The sequence below is a fragment of the Schistocerca nitens genome, chromosome 1, assembly GCF_023898315.1.
Source record: "Schistocerca nitens isolate TAMUIC-IGC-003100 chromosome 1, iqSchNite1.1, whole genome shotgun sequence".
NCBI lineage: Eukaryota > Metazoa > Arthropoda > Insecta > Orthoptera > Acrididae > Schistocerca > Schistocerca nitens.
Genome location: NC_064614.1, coordinates 1,239,737,851 through 1,239,760,657, shown reverse-complemented (window position 1 = coordinate 1,239,760,657; position 22,807 = coordinate 1,239,737,851).

Sequence of the window (22,807 nt, the reverse complement as noted above, 5' to 3'; positions counted from 1 at the left end):
TGAATGTTGTCGCCGGCAGTGCGTGTGTTTGTTGTGGCTGGCCAGGGGCTAGTGACGTCAGCCTCGTGCGTATGTGGAACCGCTGGGGTCTAGCCGACTGCCGCGGCAGTGTTGCCAACAAGTGATTATTTTTCCGTCAAACCGTCGATGTAAACCGCTTCGTGGCCTCAGTCCATTTCAAGAACCTAGAGGAAGTGGCAGCGGAGAGCCATGGGGTTAACTGAGTCCTTAGTGTCATGCAAAAGGTGTGGGCGAAGCCGCAGCGTAGGTGTACACCATGGAGGTGTACGCGAATGGACCTCAAGTATTGGTGGTAAAGCCAAGGAATCCAGTTCAGAAAGAAGGGATCAGATGCGACCTGCAATTTTAAGCCCTGATCTGGACTGACGATGTGGGAGATGAACTGCTGTGGGTGGGAATAGGAGACTGTAATTCGGATAGGCAGGAGAACTACAAACATGTGCAACGTAACTGGCGAGCACTTGTGCACACCTGACCTGCAATGGAGGCACTCCAGCCTCCGCATCGACGCTGGTCACTGGACTCTTCCTAAAAGCTCCAGTCGCTAGTCGACCGCCACACTGGTGCACTGTGTCGAATAAACTCAACGCTGAGGGCGCCGCTGAACCATAAACCAGACTCCCATAGTCAAGGTGGGATTGAACAAGGGCCCGTATAGCTGCGGCAGCATAGGTCGATCTGCACCCTAGTTGGTGTGCTCAGGCAGCGGAGGGCGTTGAGGTGCTACTAGCACTTCCATATAAGCTGACGAAGGTAAGGAAGACAAGTCAACTGGGTGTCGAAAACAAGTCCTAACGATCGATACGTCTCCACTATAGCGAGGGGATCGTCAGTAAGGTCAAGTTCTGGTTCCAGATGAACAGTACAATGACGACAGAAGTGCATAACACACGACTTTGCAGCCGAAAACTGGAAACTGGGGGTTAGAGCCCGTGACTACGCCTTGTGGATGGCTCCCTGTAGGCGCAGCTCATCAACACAAGTACTGGTGGAGCAGTATGAAATGCTTGTCGTCTGCATACAGAGAGGAGGAGATGGAGGGTCCTATAGCCCTAAAAGGCCAAGATGAACGCACCAGTAGCAACCCTGTTGTCTTTGGGTCCCCCGTAAACGCGCCAGATGAAATTAACACCCCGACATTCTGAGCTGGAGTGGAGCTCGTCGTCAGACTGCAAGAGGTGGTCATGATGGAAAAAATGTTGAGGCTTTTATGTGGAGTGACAAACAGGAATATTACCCTGCTTGTAACAGGCGAGTAACACTCGGGATTGGGCTGGGGATGCTGTCTGAATCAAGACTGCGCTGTTCAGCATCTGTCACTTCTCCAAGGTGTTCAACGAAAAATTGAGTCTTCGTCGGTAGAAAGGAGTGTAGCAAGGGAGGGAAACTATTTAGGGTCATACCTGTTGGCAGTGTATTCTATCTTGCCCTTCTTAGAGACTGATTGTGCCATACGGTCGCCAGAAAGAGATAACTTAGTCCACTTCACTGCAGGTCATCCGCCCTGATGCCGCCCACTCCGATCATGGGCTCTCTACACAGGCGCCACCCAGCCAAAGCAAGGGCCAAGTGACATGTTGGCCATTGCCAGGAGTCTTTATGCCCTGGAAGACAGGCATCTACTCGTTGGCATACATGGGGAGTTTACAGCTCAGTCATCAGCAGTGCGATCCCTGTGTTGTCAAGGGGCTACCACCAAATGGGTACATGACGGCCTCACCACAATGGACTGGCTACCGTGCTGGATATTAGGTGCAGAGAAATCCAACATTTTCATGGGGCCAAAGAGGAAAGGAGACAACAGAAGAAGACATACCCTGGGAAGTGTCCTCACAAAAATCATTGAATCTCAGGTGGATATGCGAAGCCCTGAAAAGAGTCAGGAGATCGAATCTAAGGGCACTCTTGCACCACGAAGGCGTCCTTCCCCATATGGCCCGCACTTATGTGGAATTTTGAAAGTGGCAGGTCAAGCCATACAATGGGACCTGAACTCCTAGGGCTGAAAACTGAGAGACTCCCTTCAATCGCCTCTTACGACAGGCAGGAATACCTCGGGCCTATTTTAAGCCCCAGACCCGCAGGGGGTAATTTAATTGCATAGTGCTTAACTACAAACGATGAAATAGCAGCTTCAGCAGCTGTACGTTTGTACGTATGTTTGATAGACACAAATGGCAATGTTGACTGTTGTAAAGATGGAAAAGATTCAGCTGCCTTTAAATGTTACTTTTTCCACCCAAAAGTAAATCTCTCAAACGCACATTCAGGTTGCATTGGCAATATTTACACCGTACACTACTAGGTTAGCCAGGCACCTCTAACAACCAATCCTTTATCACTTAATCATTATTTTCTAAAATGTCATACCTCCCGCTCAACATTCTTTTCAGAGATGTTCAGTCAGTCGTAAAAACAAGAAGAGCACTAGACGCTAGCTGTTAAAACACACAATAACTCACTACAACTAATTTGTAACCTGGTACGCAGCTCTCCAGTTATGGTTGGTAGCCGCTGGCAGCAGCCGGGAGAATTCGTGCCCTAGTGATTTGTAGGTGTTCGTTGCCACCATCTCAGCGTGCCATTAGCCGCTGTTGATTGCACTGTCTTTTTTTGGTGCTGAGCTGTCTGTCGCTGTCTTACGACACATGAAGGTGGAGTCTGTTCTCCCTCCTCCTCCCCTCGCAACCCATCACTCCACACAGCACAGCTTGTCCGCTCTACCCTCTGCCCGCAAACCCAACGCGACAGATGCCAGGTTCACAATTCGCGAGAAGTACCGTACATTAATGTATTCAGCTCACTATCGAGAATTCGCGGCATTAACTCTTAGAGCAAAACAGTTATTAGTGTGCTGCTGGTGCAAGAGGCACGCATCTTATATTTAAAGCCAGTTCGAATCCTGGTGGTAGATGATACTTTCACTGCCAGTATTTGACCAGCCAGGGGAGGAGAGGTGGTAGTTTAAACTCCCTGATTGTCAGTTTTTGCGCCAATGTCCTGGATTAAATTCCAAACCTCTCCACAATCTCTCGTGAAGAGAGGGCATTTGATACTTGATGGTGATTCGTCCGTCGGATGGGGATGTTAAACTCTGCGGCCCCCTTTATGCTTTTCGAGAGAATTACTCTATGTGCCAGCACTGAGTTGCAGCCTAACCCTCCTCATCCATAAAAAAAAACACGACACCACACAGTAGAAGCACTCATCAGTCATCCCCTATCTACAAAAAACACACTCGACACTTCGTAACAGGCCACAGGAGGGTAATGGCAAATAACTTCCAGTCGGACCCTTCGCAGAATGGCGTTTCAGGATTCCCGCTTCTGCTACCTACGCTCAGTTCGTGAGTATGGGACTCTTACTATTGTATCTTTGCTTACAACAGATAGTGGAGCCGTTTGCCTTCGCATTACATTTGCTTTGCTTAGTTTGCCAGTCTTCAGAGGGGTTTGCTACTGTTAGCTAAGAAATAACCATGTACATTGCTCAGTAGGATGGAAATCTAAGAAGTTAATTTCAGTTCAGATTTCAGTTATATCCTACGTATTTAATTTGAATAATCAGAAATACAGCCCGTTTTTACAACACACTGAGTGAAACAGTTTTAGTGCAGTACATCGATGGCACTGTCTTGCAGATTCACGAATATTTGCATTCGTAATAGTTTCATCGAAGATTTTTTTTTTTCAAAATTAAATGAAACCAGATAAATACGTAGAAAGGCTCAGTTTTAATGATACCCGTCAAAAAATCCGTCAACCATCAAAACTAAATTTTATCTGTGACAACATGTAATTCCTTCAGATTTGACGGGAAATCCGTCAAGGTGGCAACCCTAGCCCGCGGCTGCTAACGCTGTCGTGCTTCAGATGTACTGGCGGTGACCATTGTTGTCCACTACGTTTGAGTATTATTGTTGGCAAATAGCAGAAAGTGTCAGTAGGAATGAATCTGTACTCCATTATCTCACTTTCGTGCGACATCGTTGCCATTTGTGTCCATGACGATACGTTGCTAATCTCAATTCCAGATAATTGTTCCACTGGAGCGGCGCCGAAGCCGGCTACTGGCAGGAAACGTTGCCTCAGTGTTTGACAGCGATGACAACCAGAGACGACACCGCGCCGCTATGTGACAGTTTCACACGTAACCAGCAGCAAGCAAAGGTTTGAGCCGCTCCGGGGGAAGTTTCCTGATCTACACGAATATGGTAATGAAAGCGCACTGCGTATGTGACTAGTCCCGCCTAGTGCGTCCCATACTGTTCAGGAAATATTCTTGTGACAGCCTACAAGCCATATAAATAACAGCACATCAGTACACTGGACATAATAGGGAATAGCAGTATCCATAAGACACCATCTGTGTCACATGTCGCCAGATTTCGGACTGGGACCGATTTGCTAGGCTCAGCGCCCGCCGTCGCTAGAGGTAGAATCAGAGCAGTACATGTGAAACTTATGAGTCAGGCTTAGTGGTAGTGCCAGAGGAGTCTTCCATGTTCGTTACCAAGGAATTTATTTCTATCCTGCTTCCTTAAAATATCAGAGTTCCGTACTCTGCAACACTTAAGCTTGACTCCAGCAGCTGTCAGTTATACAAGCAGCCCAGTCCTACTTCGTATCATCGGGAGATTCGACTGAGGTCAGAACCCTGTGACACCGAGCGAGGTGGCGCGGTGGTTAGACACTGGACTCGCATTCGGGAGGACGACGGTTCAATCCCGCGTCCGGCCATCCTGATTTAGGTTTTCCGTGATTTCCCTAAATCACTCCAGGCAAATGCCGGGATGGTTCCTCTGAAAGGGCACGGCCGACTTCCTTCCCCATCCTTCCCTAATCCGATGAGACCGATGACCACGCTGTCTGGTCTCCTTCCCCAAAACCAACCAACCAACCCTGTGTAGTAGCAACGTGACTCGGTTCCTCTCGGGACACAACAGGGGCGGAAAAGAAACTGGTGTCATGTGAGGAGTGGTACCGATAAGTGGTGTATAGGGAAGAATGTACAGGAATAAGTGTAGGGAAGTTCAATAGAATCGGTCCATTTCTGAGCACGAGATGCGTCACCACCTGCACAGTTGCGAGCGAGAGCGTTACTGAACCAAAGGCGTCGCTACCCGCAGCCGACGTCAGCTAGAGACTCATCGTACCAAAGTTCTAGATAGCGAGCAGACCGGCACAACTAGCAGCGCATCACCTGCTGAAGGTCACTGAAAACGGAAACTCCATCTGATTCGACACTTAGTGCCATGATTGGTGTAGACTCGCAGTATTTCAGTTGTGAGGGCACGGGGCTAGTGCCTAGGAGGTTCGACGGAAACAGAGCAGCTTTCAGAATTTCTAGACGACTGTGATAGTCTTATGAACTTTAACAGCCAAAATCGAAGACATTTTAAAATATATTGTAGGACGAATCACGGGATCGGCCTGTAGTAAGCTACACTGAAGAGCCAAAACACTGGTACACCTGACTAATATCGTGTAGGGCCCCGTGAGCACGCACAAGTGCAGCAACACGACGTGACATGGATTCGACTAACGTCTGAAGTAGTGCTGGAGGGACTTGACATGAATGCTGCAGGACTGTCCATTAACCCGTAAAAGCACGAGGGGCTGGAGATCTCTTCTGAACAGTTCGTTGCAAGGGGTCCTAGATATGATGAATGTTCATGTCTTGGGAGTTTGATGGCCAGCGGAAGTGGTTCAACTCAGAAGTGTGTTCCTGGAGGCACTGTGTAGAAATTCTGGAAGTGTGGCCCATCGGAATGCACAATGGACATGAATGGATGCAGGTGATCAGAGAGGATGCTTACGTCAGAGTCGTATCTAGACGTATCAACAATCTAACCACTCCAACTGCACATGCTCCACGTCAATACACAGCCTCCACCTGCTTGAACAGTCCCCTGCTGACATGCAGGGTCCGTGGATTCATAAAGTTGTCTCCATACACGTACACTTACATCCACTTAATACAATTTGAAACGAGACTCTTCCGACCAGGCAGCATGTTTCCAGTCATTATTCCAATGTTGGTGTTAACGGGCCCAGGCGAGGCGTAAAGCTTTGTGTCGAGCTGGCCTCCGGATCCGAAAGCCCATATATGTGTTTCGTTGAATTGTTCGCACGCTGACACTTTTTGGTGGCCCAGCATTGAAATCTGCAGCAATTTGCGGAAGGGCTGCACTTCTGTCACATTGAACGATTCTCCTCAGTCGGTCTCGTTCTTGCAGGATCTTTTTCCGGCCGCAGCGATGTCTGAGATTTGATGTTTCGTCGGATTCCTGATATTCACGGTACACTCGTGAAATCGTCGTACGGGAAAATCCCGACTTCATCGCTACCTCGGAGATGCTGTGTTCCATCGCTCGTGCGCCGACCGCAACAACACGTTCACACTCAAATCTTGGTAAACTGCCATTGTAGCAGCAGTAACCGATCTAACAACTGCGCCAGACACTTGTCTTATAGATGACCGCAGCGCCATATTCTGCCTGTTTACATCTCTCTGTGCTTGAATACACATGCATATACCAGTTTCTTTGGCGCTTCTGTGTACTTGTAAGCGACCACACAAACTTGGTCCGCAGTAAGGCAAATCCTAACAGAGCATTACAAGAACAAAAGGTCATTGGTCTATTACGCCTGTCAAGTATTTAATAGTAGACAAGGGAAGGATGAGAGTGTCGACACAATGCAATTTCATTTTCGCGAAGCAATGACAAGGGTAATGAATCCGGATGAAGTTTCAGGTAGTAACGCACTACGGAGTGAACTGGGTCGGGCAGTATTTATTCAAGGGTTGTTCAACGAATGGATGAAGACAATAGCGAGGGCACCGGAAGAACGATCGATATTATCAGAAGCAGTTTACCTTGCAGCTACAGAAGTGCAATGTCCTCCTCCGGTTGGATGTACCACGTATAACCTGACCGAATACTCCCTCGTGCACCCGAGCGAAGCCAGTGACTTCTTGTACGTGTCACCACATCGGGCATTACGCGAAAGATTGTAACCAGAGCTCAGGTTAAACGCAGAGAGAACTCATCGGGAAGCGAATGGCGAGCTTAATGCAGCAGTCACATTACGCTGCGTCGGTGATAATATGTAGAGCAGATTGCACGGGGAAGGAGGACTATGTACAGTTAAAAAAGCTATGATACTAACGGACTGCAGGTTGGTTTATTGATAGATAGCGGGGCCCATCTAAGTCTTAAGTAAAACCGCCACGGTAAAACAAGACCCGAGGACAGTTACAAAAAATTGTAGCTAAAGGGGAAATTCGAACCGAAGGCCAAGTTCAAATAAAACTACACACAGAAAGTGGTACTGGATATGTTCACAATTTTTAAATGGCAGGCGCATATATCGGTCCACCATCTAGGACGAGATTTCTTAGAAAGAGAATGGTGCTTAACTATGCATGCATGGGAATTAAAATTCGCAGAATTGGTGGAGCTACAGGAAGCCACTGAGCAAGTGAATGTCTAGACTGGCTGGAAGCCAATCACCCCAGAACATGCCCACAATACCCCAAGTTGACGCAGGCAACAGAAACTGGAAGTTATGTACGAGCCTACCACCCTTCCCATACCTCAGTAGGTATGGGAAGGGGAGGCTGGCAAAGCTTATAGGTGACTGTAGTGAGTGGTGGAGGGATCATGGAAAAAGTCCTGTAGTATTTGGTGTTAGAGCTGCACCTTTTTTAGACTGAAGTCAGCTGATAGGTAGACCTGCTAAAAGGAAGTCCCTCTGAGGGCTCAACTTCAGAGGACGTCATGTTTCCACGTAGAGAAGGAATTAGCGTATTTTATCAAAATATAAGAGGTACCGGTATTAGAGAAAGTTAGTGAACTACTTATAGATGTTGACAAATTGTTATGTCGGAGCACCACTTAAGTAATTGACAATTTCAGAGGCTTCCTCTACCAAGATACAGATTGGCTGGCTGTTTTTCAAAGTTCCTTGCGGGGTGCAGGAGTGGCCATGCACGTAAAAATCAGTATTCCATTTGAGTCCATAGATGTATCACGACACTACACTGAACAGATATTTGAATGTTGTGCAGGGGCAGTAGAATTTAATGAAACTAAACTAACTGTTTTTGTTTATAGGTCCCCTAACTGCGAATTCAGATCATTTCTGCTCAAGTTAGAGAGGGTTCTTGATTCACTTTGTAGGAAGTACCAGAAACTAGTTAAATATGGTGACTTCAATATTAATATTGTATATGATGGAGCAAGATAAAGGATGTTGGTAGATCTAAATTCGTATGGTCTGATGCAGAATTTTTCCAACTAAGGTGCAGGAGAATAGCACAGCCATAGACAATATTTTTATTCATTCTTCATTACTAGATGGGCATTCTGTTGGTGAAAGGGTGAATGGCCTTACAGACCGTGATGCACAAATTTTAACACTAAAAGCCTTTTGTACTCAAATGTCACAATTACAAACTATGTAGGAAAGTTAATCCAAGAGCAATAGTGTGTTTTCTAAACCTTGTCCAGGAACAAGAGTGGCAGGATGTTTATAGCGTCGATAACATAGATAAATATAATGCTTTCCTTAACATTTCTATTGCTCTTTGAGAGTTGCTTTCTATTAGAACGTTCTAAACGGGATACCAGCAGTGATAGGCAGCCCAGGTGGCTGAATAGTGGGATAAGGGTTTCATGTAGAACAAAATGGGAATTATATCAAAATGTTAGAAGTGGTCACAATCAAGCTACAGTAACCCATTACAAACAGTACTGTAAGGTGCTTAAAAATGTTGTTAAGAATGTAAAAAGTATGTGGTACACAAATAGAATAGCTAATTCACAGGATAAAATTAAAACCATTATGGTCAGTTGTGAAGGAAGTGTGTGGTCAGCAGCACAAGATCGACGATATAAAGTCAGTTGGTAGTAAAAATATTTCTGTTTCTGATAAATCAGATATATGTACAGTATTTAACAATCATTTTCTGAGCATTGATGGTGAATTAAAAAAAAAATAGTTTCTACAGGGAATCATAACTTTCTTTGCAAATGCCTTTCTGAGATTGATGTCTGAAATTCTCCTGTGTGATACAGACAAGGGGGAGATTGAGTCAATTATTTCACTGAAGACTAAGGACACATTTATGATGGATTGCCTAGCAGAATATTAAAGTATTGTGCTGCCCATGTTAGCCCTGTGTTTAGCCATATATGTAATTTTTCCTGAACGATTAAAGTACTGAGTAGTAAAGCTGCTTTATAAAAAGAAAGGGATAATGTATACAATTTTAGACCTCTTTCTATGCCATCAGTGTTTGTAAAAGTTATTGAAATGGTGTATGTAAGGATATTGATCATTTTATATCACACAGTTTGTTATCAACTGTACAGTTCGGCTTTAGAAGTCGTTCAACAACTGAAAATGCTATATTCTCTTCTCACTGAGATACTGGATGGGTTAAACAAAAGGTTTCGAACGCTAGGCCAATTTTTTGAATTAACTAAGGCGTTTGATTGCGTTTATCACAAAATATTGCTCCAGAAGTTGGGCCATTACGGCATAAAGGGAGTAGCTCACAAATGGTTCATCTCTTACTTTAGCAACAGACAGGAAAAGATGGCTGTGATGTGGGGTCTCAGTGTTGGGGCCACACCTGTTCCTTATTTGTGTTTGCTGGTGACACTAGCTTGGCAGTAAAGGATGTTGTGTGCAACATTGGCTCGGTTTCAAATAGTGCAGTTCATGACTTAAGTTCAAGGCTTTTAGAAAATGAACTAACGTTAAATCACAGACTTAGTTTTTACAGTTTCTAACCCACAATACAATAAAACCTGACGTTTTAATTTCACAGAATGGGCATATCAGTGAAACAACAGTGCAAATCTCTAGGTGTTCAGATAAATAGCAAACTGTCATGGAAAGCCCACGTTCAGGATCTTGTTCAAAGACTTAATGCTACCATTTTTACTATTCCAACGGTATCGTGATCGTTCGACAAGAAAATTAGTCTACTACGCTTATTTTCATTCGCTTATGACGTATGGTATTATATTTTGGGGTAACTTTTCCCATTCTAAAAGGATTTTTGGCTCAAACGGGCGGTTCGGGCAATAAGTGGTGTAAGTTTACAAACCTCTTGTCGACCCCTGTTCACGAGTCTGGGTATTTTGACACTGGTCTAAATGTGTTTCTTACCTTCATTTTTTGGTAACAGTATTAGCTTATTAGCAAGTATAAGCAGCTTTCACTCAGTTAATACTCTGCAGATATCAAACCCGCATTTGGATCGGACTTCCTCAACTCTTGTGCAGAAAGGCGCGCAACATACTGCTGCATCCGTTTTCAATAAGCTATCACTCGAATTCAAAATCTTAGCAGTAATCCACCCAAATCTAAACTGAAGAGTTTCCTCATGGGTCACTCCTGTCTAGGAGTTCCTTGAGAAATGAAGCTGATTCTTGTTGTATTGTTGATTGCGTTTACTTAAACTTATGGTTTGACTTTTTTCGGGTTCATAAACATGTTTTTATCTATTACTTTTATGTTTTAACTTCATGTAGTGACACGTTCCATGATCTTTGAGATTTGATCCTCAATGTGGTCCTACGGATCTTTACGTGTAAATAAATACTGCGTCACGAGATCAGCCCTCACACATGCCGTCACCGGCTGTCATTGCCGGATAACAGAGGATAAGTTCAACAAGAACAGCGCTGCGTGTCCAGAACGACAAACTGAGGAATACTAATGGAATGACTCCTAGCCAGCAGCAGATACTGGCACTTGAGCGTAGACAGGAAATTGGAATCGGTTCCAGGAAGGAACGATTTGTGAAAGTGCGTGTAGCACAGATACGAGGGGCAGAAGCTCTAATACGAAAGCAAGAAGCATTAGTGACCGTTTGAGGAGAATCCTGTATCACCAGTGCACTTAACACTCAGAATGAAGATATTCGATTAGATATTTCCACGGTATTCGCAGAACCAATCCCACCCCCGCTACTTACAAAGTCCGGCAAGTAACAGATGAACAGAAGCTCGTGACAGTCAAGAATCGGTCAGCTAAAAGAAAGTAGGCAAATACAACATTTAAATAACGCGAATTCTACATTGAAACAACGAGAAAAACAGACACTAAGGAATATGCGCCGCACAGGATTATTACATTTACCCAGGGACAGTAACACATACCACATTGATAAAGCATAGTATGCACCTGACACTGGAGGCAGACGGTAAGACTTTAAATCAAAGATTGCACTGAATATCTCAAGCACAGCAAGAGACTGTGCAGGCTGAAGTCGAGGGAATGTTAGCCAATGGGAAAATTTCACAGCATGAGTGCGTGGAATTCCCCCCTGACAGCACCGAAAAAATTAGACACCAGTGATCAACAGAAGTGGCGTGTCTTAGTCAACTAGTGAAAGCTCTGTGACATTTCCCCATTTTGGTATATTCTCTCCCGAGGATAGATGAGATCCTGGACAGTCTGGGTAAAGCGAAACATTTCTCAAAGCTAGATTTAGCAAAGGAATACTATGAAGTATTGACAGAAGAGAAAGACCGAGAGAAGACCGCATTTAGTACATGCACAGGACATTACCAGTATACCAAGTTGGCTATGGGACAAAGCCGCACCTTCAACTTTTCAAAAGTTGATGAATAGTACTTTGAGTACAAGGGAACCTATTCTATATACCTGGATGACGTGCTTGTGGTAAATGCATTGTTAGAGGAGCACAACGCTTGGCTGGAAGAGGTACTTGAGTGAGACAATTTAAAATTTCAAGTGGACTAATGTGAATTCTTGCAGAAAGATGTTACCTTTTTAGGACATGTCTGAACAGTTTCGAGGCTGCAGCCCCACCCCAGCAAAATGGAAACTGTCAAAAGGTATCTTCAACCTAAAACTATCACAACTTCTTTCCTCAGCCTCGTTTGATGTTACTATCGCTTCTTAAGTTGTTTCAGTAAGATGGCAAAACGTTTGCATGACTTGTTGAAAAACGTTTATGATCGGCGAGTGCACCAACGAGGCATTCCAACAACTAAGGGAAAAGATCTGCCCACCAAAATTGTAGTATCTGCATTTCGAAAAGTAGTCTATACTAATGACTAATTCCGGCAACTTCGCTCTTTGAGTATCTCAGTCAGGGAACAATGAGAAGAGACTTAAACGTATCCTTTATATCGGAAACATTTAAGAAGGCCGAACAGAATTATAGAGCGACTGTTGCTTGCGATCGTGTGGGCAGTGTAATATTTCACGCCACATTTATTTGGAAGGAAGTTCAAAACTATGACCGATCGCAAGCCACTTGTGCGGCTAGGAAGTATATCAGACCCATCCTCATGCTTAACGAAATTCCATTTAAATTTGGAGGAATCTGACTGCCAAATACAGAACGAAGGGAAACAGAACCAAGTGGCAGATGCTCTGTCCTGCATTAGAAACTTGCTCGAAGTAACAAAGGAGCCATCACACGGTAAGAAAAAGTTTAGATAAACGGTGCGGAGGCTGCGCCCTTGCAGGCGAGCTGAGACAGCTGACAAGAGTTATCGGGCCATACAGACGCTGCGGAGCAGCAAACAAGCAGGGAAAGTAGAGAGAATGCCACAGGGTCTGGACGCCGTGTTGAGCCAAGAAGAAAGGTTATCGGTCTTAGCACAAATGCACGTGTCGATAGGCAGGCATCAGGGATGGGAAGAACGTATGAACGCGTTATACAATATTGTAGCTGGCCCGGAATGAAGTCCGCTCTTGAGAAGTTTATACGCACACGTGAGAACTGTCAAAAGAATAAAATCACGCAGACCAGAACGAAGCAACACCTGCAATAAACGCGTATAACTGAATTTATATTTCATCTATGTGATATTGATATCGTAGGTCCCTAATCTTAGTCAAATTCAGAAAACCAGTTTATTTTGACTTTTCAGAACTCACTAAGTTTTTTCTGGCTGAACTGATAGCGCAGCAATACACGGATATGGTAGCAAGGAAGCTAGCAGAAAACGTTATCCTAAAATTTGGAATTCGACAGCATTGTTAAGGGACATGGGTAGTAATTTCGTCAGTGATACAGTTAAGCTTGTGTGTAAATTCTAAAAATAATTAAGATACAAACAATTAGCTACCACCCACAGACAAATGAGGCACTTTAGCACCCACATCGGACGTTGACAGATGCTGTGGAACTACATTAACCCGGATCAGACCGACATAGTTTAGTGCATTATGCCATTTTGTGTTCAATGTGCCACGCCGTATAGTACAACAGGGTATACGACATTCGAGTAATTTTTTGGCCCGAAATATAAACTTCCATTATTGCAGAGAAAACATGACAACGTGATCTGTAACTAAGACGATTACGCGAGAGTCGTCAACGGATGCATTAGGATGCAAGGGCCAACACGCAAGAGCATAAGGAACGAAGGTATACTACGATAAAAGACAAAGAGTTTCCGAAAACATGATTGGGTGCTGTTATTCAATGAAAGAGTGAGGGCCCGTTCCAGCCAATGGAGACCATTTGCTGTCGTGAACGTTAAGGGACCCAATGTAATTAAGGATAAAAGGGCAAAAAATATGTGAAGGTCCACGTAAATAGACTAAAAGAATTCTTTTAATTACAGATGGCTTGAGTGCAAACACTGTGGAGATTAATAGTGATCGAAAGTACTGTGGTGACCTGTTTAGCATCAACACACACTACCGGACCACCTGAAGACATACAAATGCGGTGTTTCCTGTCTGCGCCAGGGATTCATTACGATAACCAACGAACAATCCGTTTGACAGCACCACGTCACGTATAGTAACGTATTTCAATTTAAAATAATTACGTGTCAAATTCTAAAACACGTAACAGAGGTTGCGACAAGGGCAATCAATTGTACGGCAAGGTTACAACGAGTAAAATTGAGCACAGCTGAGTGCGACAACCGTGAAATGACATCTAAAGAAGGTAAACTAGGCAAAGGAGTGGATAGGACAGATAGCGTAACACGAGCGAGGCTGTTTACAAAGAGGTGTTTTGAATTTTATCGGAGAAGCAAGTAACGTATGGCTCGGTAGGCTAGACGAGGAAGACCGTTCCTTTAAAGCCTAGGTAGATGTTCTAGAGGAATAGCAAAGGGAACTTTTGAGACTGTCTAAGGATCAGACTGTAGAGGGGTGAGGGCATCATTACTTGGTTACAATCAGACAAATACAGTGACAAAGAATGAACAAACCGTAGCGAGCGGGATACGGTAGTTATGCGCGCACATAGAACAATTTGAGAATACCACAAATAAAATCAGCATGCGATATTGATAACTATCGGAATAGTTAGTACAACTGACAGCTTTGTATAATGAACTGGAGCGAGAATATGATTACAGCAATTGTGCACGGACGGAAGGTTCTGTTGGAACCACAATCGATAAAGACTGTGCCAGCTGTAAATTATTTGAAATTGTGGAAGAACTAGAAGATAAGTTTTCGACTGAACTCACTGGTTGGTGGGTTGGTTGTTTGGGGAAGGAGACCAGACAGCGTGGTCATCGGTCGCATCAGATTAGGGAAGGATGGGGAAGGAAGTCGGCCGTGCCCTTTCACAGGAACCATCCCGGCATTTGCCTGGAGTGATTTAGGGAAATCACGGAAAACCTAAATCAGGATGGCCGGACGCGGGATTGAACCGTCGTCCTCCCGAATGCGAGTCCAGTGTCTAACCACTGCGCCACCTCGCTCGGTGACTGAACTCACTGAAGACAGAGGGAGTCAGTTGCGAATAACTGATTTAGATGTATTTCTAGCCGGCAGTACTTATGTATGCTGTGTATTAATGTACCTGAAGTTGATAGTAACAAGTACATTCTGTACAAAGTGTGATCGCTACCTGCAGAGTTTCATAAGACTAAGCTAAAATTTATTTACATCGTCTCGGAAAAAGAGTTTGATGACTGATTAAACAAAAGGGCAATATGCGCAGCTGGTCGGAGATTAATTCTGTATAAGTATAAACACGAAACATCAAATATGTAAGCAGAACTTTGTGCTAATATCTACTTATGAGCATGAGAGTTGTGAAGCCCGCATGTTTGAGCCGGCACGAAAGACACTACAAGACTGCAATCAAACACACTGGCGACCAAAATTAAAACAAATGGAAACTTTGCAAGGTTGCGTCTATTTTTCCACAGAACAGTAAAAACGGGTTATAGTAAAGTAGAAATAATGTAAGGAACACAGAATTTAAACAACTAATGCGTAAGGGTAGGAAAAAAGTGTTCGTATTTTCCATCTTAACGGATTTGTACACACATTCAGACAACGGCAAGCGAAAGGCGTCTGGTGCAAAATTTTCTCACTGGGTGCTAGTAGTGCGCCGCAAGTTGTACACAGTGACACCCGAACCAATTTCCTAGCTGAACACGTTTCCAGTACTAATAATTTAATTCGTAGTAATCACGCTGATGCGCCTACACTGGTAGGTTTTTTTTTTTTATTTTGGTTTTAGGGCGCAAAACTGCTATGGTCATTAGCGCCCGGTCCGCGACTGAGGAAAGAATAAAAACTGAAAATGGAAAACAGCAAAAATGGGAACAAAACTCAAAAAATTGGACACGAAAAGCAGAAACAAGGCTTAAAAGTCCACTACAGAGAGGGGTTGATGGTCCCCGATAAAACTTCAAATGACTGACGTCATTTCACTGTCACTAATAAACTGGAGAACGCGGTCGGCTGAGCGCGTGTCATCTGCTAAAATCGTCGATAGATCAGGCGATAGCTGTAGACGGGAGCGTAACGGATTAAAATAGGGGCATTCAATTAAAAGGTGTCGTACCGTCCACAGCTGAGAGCAGTGGGGACAGAGTGGGGGAGGATCGCCGCTTAAAAGATGCCGATGGCTAAAACGACAGTGCCCTATCCGGAGTCTAGCTAAAATTACCTCCTCCCGACGACGCGTTCGGGAGGAAGAGGTCCAAGCGCAAGGAAGGGCTTTCACTTCCCGCAATTTATTGCGGGGAAGTGTTGACCAATGCGCATGCCATAAATGAGCAACTTTGCGACATAAACCGCTCCGTAGATCGGTGAAGGGAAGCGACTGAATAGCTGGCCGAGGAAGAGAAACTGCAGCCTTGGCTGCTATATCAGCCGCCTCATTCCCACAGATACCAGCGTGTCCCGGGAGCCAGAGGAACGCCACCGAGACGCCCCCCAGGTGGAGCAAGCGCAGACAGTCCTGAATCCGGTGGACCAGAGGGTGCACAGGGTAAAGAGCTTGGAGACTGAGGAGAGAGCTGAGAGAATCTGAGCAGATTACGTACTGTATCCGCTGATGGCGGCGGATGTAGTGGACAGCCTGGAGAACAGCGAAAAGCTCCGCAGTATAAACAGAACACTGGTCGGGAAGCCGAAAGTGATTTGGGGCGTCGCCAACAATATAGGCACTCCCTACACCCAACGATGTTTTCGAGCCGTCGGTGTAAATAAAGGTGGCGTCTGTCATTTGTGCACATAGAGCAGCAAATGCCCGACGATAAACAAGTGAAGGCGTACCATCCTTGGGAAATTGACAAAGATCACGGAGCAGACAGATCCGGGGACGAAGCCAAGGCGGTGCTGTACCCCAAGATGTCAAGAAGGTTTTAACCTACACTGGTAGGGTGACGTCAGTCAGAACAAATAGTGAGAAGCCGGCCTATCTGTTCGCTGAGCGCTCAACAATTGATTACGTATTATTTGTCTTAGTTATTAGCGATTCAAATCTATTTTATCATATACGAAACTTTTAACGATTAGCGGGTAGTTATTTTCACGTCAAAAATCAAATTAGAATGAACAAAGCGGGAGTGCACACTTTGGATGTACACGTTGTCAGTGTTCTGCAGCACACAATGGAAACTCAAGAGCTTCAACGAAAATACTACTCAAAGCGAAGAAGCCACGAGGCCCGAACGGATATGCACTTACACTTTTCATTAGATACGCTGTGTGATTATCTATCGAGAATAACTTGGGCGACCAATAGACCCGCGTTGACTCGAGCAGAGGGCAGCTTTACAGAAAGGATAGAAATACGGGTGCACAGAATTACTGGCTATTGTTGCTGACGTCCCTGTGGTAAAGGATTCTAGAACAGATTTAAACTTACGTTATGATGTCCACGGAGGAAAATTAGCTTACATCAAAGAATCACCCCGATCTGAAGAAAGACTACTAGTGGCAAATAATGCACTCTTTATTCATACTCTATATCTATAAAGGTGGATTCGGTCTTTAGAGATTTTTCGAAAGACACTTTACACTAGCAAATCATGACATTACACTGGGCTCTGCGTGTTCAGTTGAAAATAACAATGGATATACTCAAGGAAGTTTAGTTGGACCACTCAAGTAATTATAAAAACTACGTACTGGACCCTCCCTTTCCATTTTTTTTGTAGCTCATGTACAATATGCATCCAAATAGTCGCCGGAAATGTTTCCATAATCTAATGTAGGTTACGAATTTACCTTTCAGTTTTACTTTTTATGGAGAAAGCTGCGGTAAATACGGAAAAGTGCGTTGATCATAGCTCTAACGTAAACATTGGACTGCGCTATAGGTCAGTGTTACCACAATATTTGGTATGCACATACGTTGTTGGCTTCGCTAACTTTCAGCCAGATTATCATCCTTCAACCTAATCTAAACGACGGGCTTCGCTACAGATCAGTGTCACCAAGATACCGGAGAGCGGGGGACGTCCAATAACACGCTAGTCCGCTAGCCCAATTAATTAGTATACATACTCTTTTTATGAAATAGGAACAGCAGTAGTACTGCTAGATTTTTAGCTGACGACGCTATAGTCTACTTTGCGTAATGAAGTGTAGCTTCCTTTAAAAGTGGGTAACAACAAAATGCTGATGCATCTCGATAGTCTCCAGTTACAAGACTAGTGAACATCTAGGCCACGTTACGCCGGGGAAGTATGTGGGGATAAACGATCGCGTAAGGTGACTTAAGATATTTGCTGGAAGGATTCTGGAGCAGTCGGATATGTAGTAAATCGTATTCAAGACTCTTGAGTGACTAATCCTAAACAGTTGCTCCAGCGTTTGGAGTAGTTTAAATGGAATGATTGTATGGCATTATTAGCCAGGAGAGCCCGTCGGAGGGGTGGGGGGGTGGGGGGGGGGGGTTCGATTGCAAGGCCCATGTGGTTCGGCGACCTGGACGTCTTCGTGATGAAAATGAAATGATTAGAACATCACAAAAATCAGTCCCCGTGCGAAGAAAATGTCCGATCCAGCTGGGAATCTAACCCAGGACCGCGAGATCTAGAGCCAGCGACACTAACCAATAGGCCACCAGATGCGGACTGTTGAGTCGTTCTGCAGGCGTGACAGACATCGAACTAATTCAGCTGGTCAGATGGATTCAAGTCGGGATGGCCAACATGAAAGCGTACAGATGCCGAGAGAGTGGACAATCTATCAATACTACTATACAAAGAAAGTCTTCGTTTAAATTTGTCACCAATAATCTCAAAATACATCATAGATTAAATTTTTATACTATTTTCTAATGAATTTTCAGACGGACGTAAGCTATGTATTTCTGTAAATGACACTGCAAAGGTTTTTGTTAAATAACTCTGCGAGAAAAATGCTGCGTTGCGAAATCTAGTGTTTCGATTTCTTTCTCGCAGTCGGCTTAAACTAAAAGGAGGGCCTGTAAACCTCAGACAAATTACTTCTCGCATGTACAGCGAGTCCAGGCTTCTATTTCAGTACCTATAAACTTTGAGTTTACTTGTCCAACACGGTACCCAAGAACGCAAACATTTTTACACATGTCTGTACTTCTCAATGTGGGCATCGTCTAGCTCGACACACTTCTCGCCACATGTTCATACGCATGACAGGTGTTACGGACTTTACTATGGTGTAGATCCGTTGTCTCAAATCTACCAGACCTCGAGCCCTTGGTAATTAGACCTGACTCCTCTCTCCCTCCCTCTGTCCCCCATTCCCTCCTTTTAGAGCCAACGCTCAGAAAACTTCTGTAGAAATGTAATATCCGAACAATAGTCAGGGAGGAAAGGTGGAACTGCATTGTTTGCCAACATGTCGAGAAGGGTGCCCTGTCACTGTCGCGCGTGCGTCATGCCACCCAGTACTGTTCATGAAATATCGATCACGTCTTTAAGAGTATCTATTGCGTATTGGCCCAACAATATATATAACCAATGACGGAAACTGGTTTACCCAGTCATTATCAGAGGCTTCAGTTCGCAATCAAGGTTACATTTGCCATAATAAACAAGGCTCTAAGTTAGAGAGCTGAGTGGTCAGCGCGACGGAATATCATTCCTAACGGCCCGGGTTAGATTACCGACTGGGTCGGAGATGTTCTCCGCTCAGAGACGGTGTTGTGTTATTTCATCCCCATCGACACGCCAGTCGTGGAAGTGGCGTGAACTCTCGCACCAGGCGAATGGTCTACACGACGGGAGGCCCTAGTCACACGGCATTTACATTTTTAGTTAGAGAGGGGTAAGAGCACAGAGGGAAGGCGGATGGATTGAGGGGCGAGGAGACAGGAAAGGTCAAAGAGGGAGGAGTTTAACATGCATACCTTCCCACACATTTAGCAATTGCAAAGAATCGCTGGGTTCGCCAGTTATCATTAACGTTACTGGCAGAAGTAACATGAAAACGATTTGCTGTCGTTTTTAGGATTCGGGGTGGAACATAAGTGTCCCGCTAGCATTTCGACGTGGGCCTTACATGACCCGATGGTAACTATCAGGATTTTCGCTTATATATTTTCCCTGAAGCACTTGGATCTTAGATTATATTAGATTCAGTTTTCGTTCCATAGACCCAAAAAATGAGACTATTCTCGTGGATGTGTAACATGTCAGGAAGTATAACAAATATAAAACATCTGAATACTTACTACCCTGATCATTTGTCAGGAGACTGTCAAACTAGGTGACTACAATTCAGTAAACTGTAACAGCTGATATTTACATAATGAATAGGCTGCCAGAATGAAACATTGTTATGCACTTCTGGTAAGTTTATATACACAAAATACCTAATCTTGACTTCTGACAAAGTGCTGTCAAAAATGAAATCCAACAGACATTTTTACTTACCCTGACTGAACAGTCTCTTGAGATAGTCATCTAGAGATTAGAAGGAGTTGCCTATCAAAACTCGTTTCAAACTGTTTAAACCGTACTTTATTTAAAACCAAGATTTTAATGGTTGCTGGCAATTTATTGAAAATTGTGTGTTCCTATTTCTGGACTAAGGTGACTGACTTTAGGTCTTTGTTCTTATTCCTAATATTGATACTATGTATTGAGCTATTGATTGGAAACATTACTTGCAAGAAATATCTTTAAGGGATAAATATACCGAGAAGCAGTTATTAAAATACAAAGCTCCTTGAACAGGTATCTACATGATCTTGAATTTACACCACAAATTGTTATTACACGCTTTTGCACGCTAAAAACCTTTGTCGGTTTGATGAATTACCCCGGAATATCATCCCGTATGACATAATAGAATGAAAGTAAGCGAAGTATGCAACTTTTATATTTATATCTCTTACATCTGACACACACACACACTGCAAATACAGACTTGTTTAGGCGCTTAAGCAGTTCTGTTGGTCGGTTGGTTTGTGGGATGAAAGGGACCAGACTGCGATGGTCATCGGTCCCAAGCAGTTCTGTGGTATGCCCTTCCCAACTGAATTTATTATCGAGTTGTAATCCAGAAATTAACACTGGCAACCTCTTCGATCTGCATGTCTTAATATGTTATGCTGCAGGGAAATCTCTTACAGGTTCTGAACTGCATATAGTGGGTCTTTTCAAAGTTTAATGACAGTGAATTAGCTTTAAGCCTTTTATTAATGTCAGTGAAAATTTGATTAGAAGCTATTCCTAATTCTGTACTTAATCCTACACTGTATTTGATTACAAATATTTGTCATTTTGGTAGATTACTCCAAATGACAAGCTTTTTATCATTACATGCTATTCAAATGACTCACGTAGCAGTCACATCGAGCCGCCGCCTCGTAATATGTGAAACGGTTCTTGAGCAAAACAGTGTGAAAAATGGTGCATAGCTATAACATGCGGCAAATTACTAGTAGCTGTCTGGCACTCTATCGAGGTACACATACGTCCCATTGGTAGTGAAAGGCTTAAAATGGGAATCTGTAGAATAGACGCAGAGTTTTTACGAAACTCGGTTGGGTAAAAGTAGAGGAGCAGCATTCGAGGAAATCTCTATGGCAGTTATGCTGCCATCATAATGAATGTCGCGTAGCGTTTGTATGGAAGAGCAAAGAGAATTGTTAATGTGTGAGAAGTACCCTCCGCCACGCACTACACAGTAGGGGCGACGCTTTGGACTTACCCAGTACGACACAGCAGCACGCCAACAGCGTCCCGGCGCCCATGCTAGTCGCTCTCCCCATATCAACACACACACACTCCACGCCCAGTGTTTACCTCAGACTTCACTTCCCGAGTATCACAGTTCGCGGAAAAGTTCTCACTCTGCCGGTTGCAGTCTACTGAAGAAACTGGTCAGAGACCGCTATGCTCATGAGTTTGGCTGCCAGCGCCGTCATGCGGTTACCTTACGTTTCTGGATCTCTGGATTTCCAGTGGGAAACAAACAAAAGTCGATTCACACTTGTCGAAGAGTCACGTGACGGAACGGAAAGTCAAAACGTTCCACAACGATCTTCAGACACCGGCATTGACACATGCAGTTCAGAACCTGTAAGAGATTTCCCTGTAGCATAACATATTAAGACATGCTGATCGAAGAGGTTGCCAGTGTTTATTTCTGGGATTACAACTCGATAATAAAGCTTTTGACGTTCATGGAGGGAACTGTGTCGTAGTCTGCTAATGTCGAAAGTTACGTTATTCTCACCGCACCCATTCGCCTTATAATAGAGAAATTCGTGCTTTTGCGCTTTTTTAGTCTTAATTTTTTCTATTTTGCTGTGTTCTCATGACACAATGCAAATGTTCCAAGACGACTTCAATTTTTTTTGTTCGGTTGCGTGTCCTTCCACAAGAGGGCCTAGATACCCCAAAGTGAAAAATGATTTAGGTTTTACAGTATCAGGACGGAGAAAAGACCTACAGTGTGTACAAATAGGATCATACACTGACGAAAAAATTATCATAAATAACCTCTTTTTAACAGTGAAAAAGTCAGCTTTACTGAAGGGCAATAATACATTTCTGTTTACTGTTAAATGATACTTAGAAAGAAAGAAACCCGGATCCAGTAGGCCAAAAGACAAAGCCCAATAGAAATGCTTGAATAACACACGAGACACTGTATTTATCTGACGAAATAAGAAAACATAAAAATAGTGGAAGACAAGCTGGTAAAAAAGGAACACATATGAGACTTCCTGGCAGATTAAAACTATGTGCCTGTGCCTGTCTGGAAGTATCATACCAGCGCACACTTCACTGCAGGATGAAAATTTCATTTAAGATTACACATGTCTAAAAAGTTAGACTGACAGAAAGTGCAAACAGGCTAAACATGAATGGCTGGATGGCAGATTCCAGTCCGCAGAAGCATACACGACTGGGAGACAAATAGATGCCGCCCGTAGGAAGATTAAAAAAGAGATCTTTGGAGAATGTAAAAGCAGCTACATGACTATCAAGACGTCAGACGGCAAGACAGTACAAAGCAAAGAAGGGAAAGTTGAAAAGTGGAAGGAATATACATAGAAGGGCTATACAGGGGAA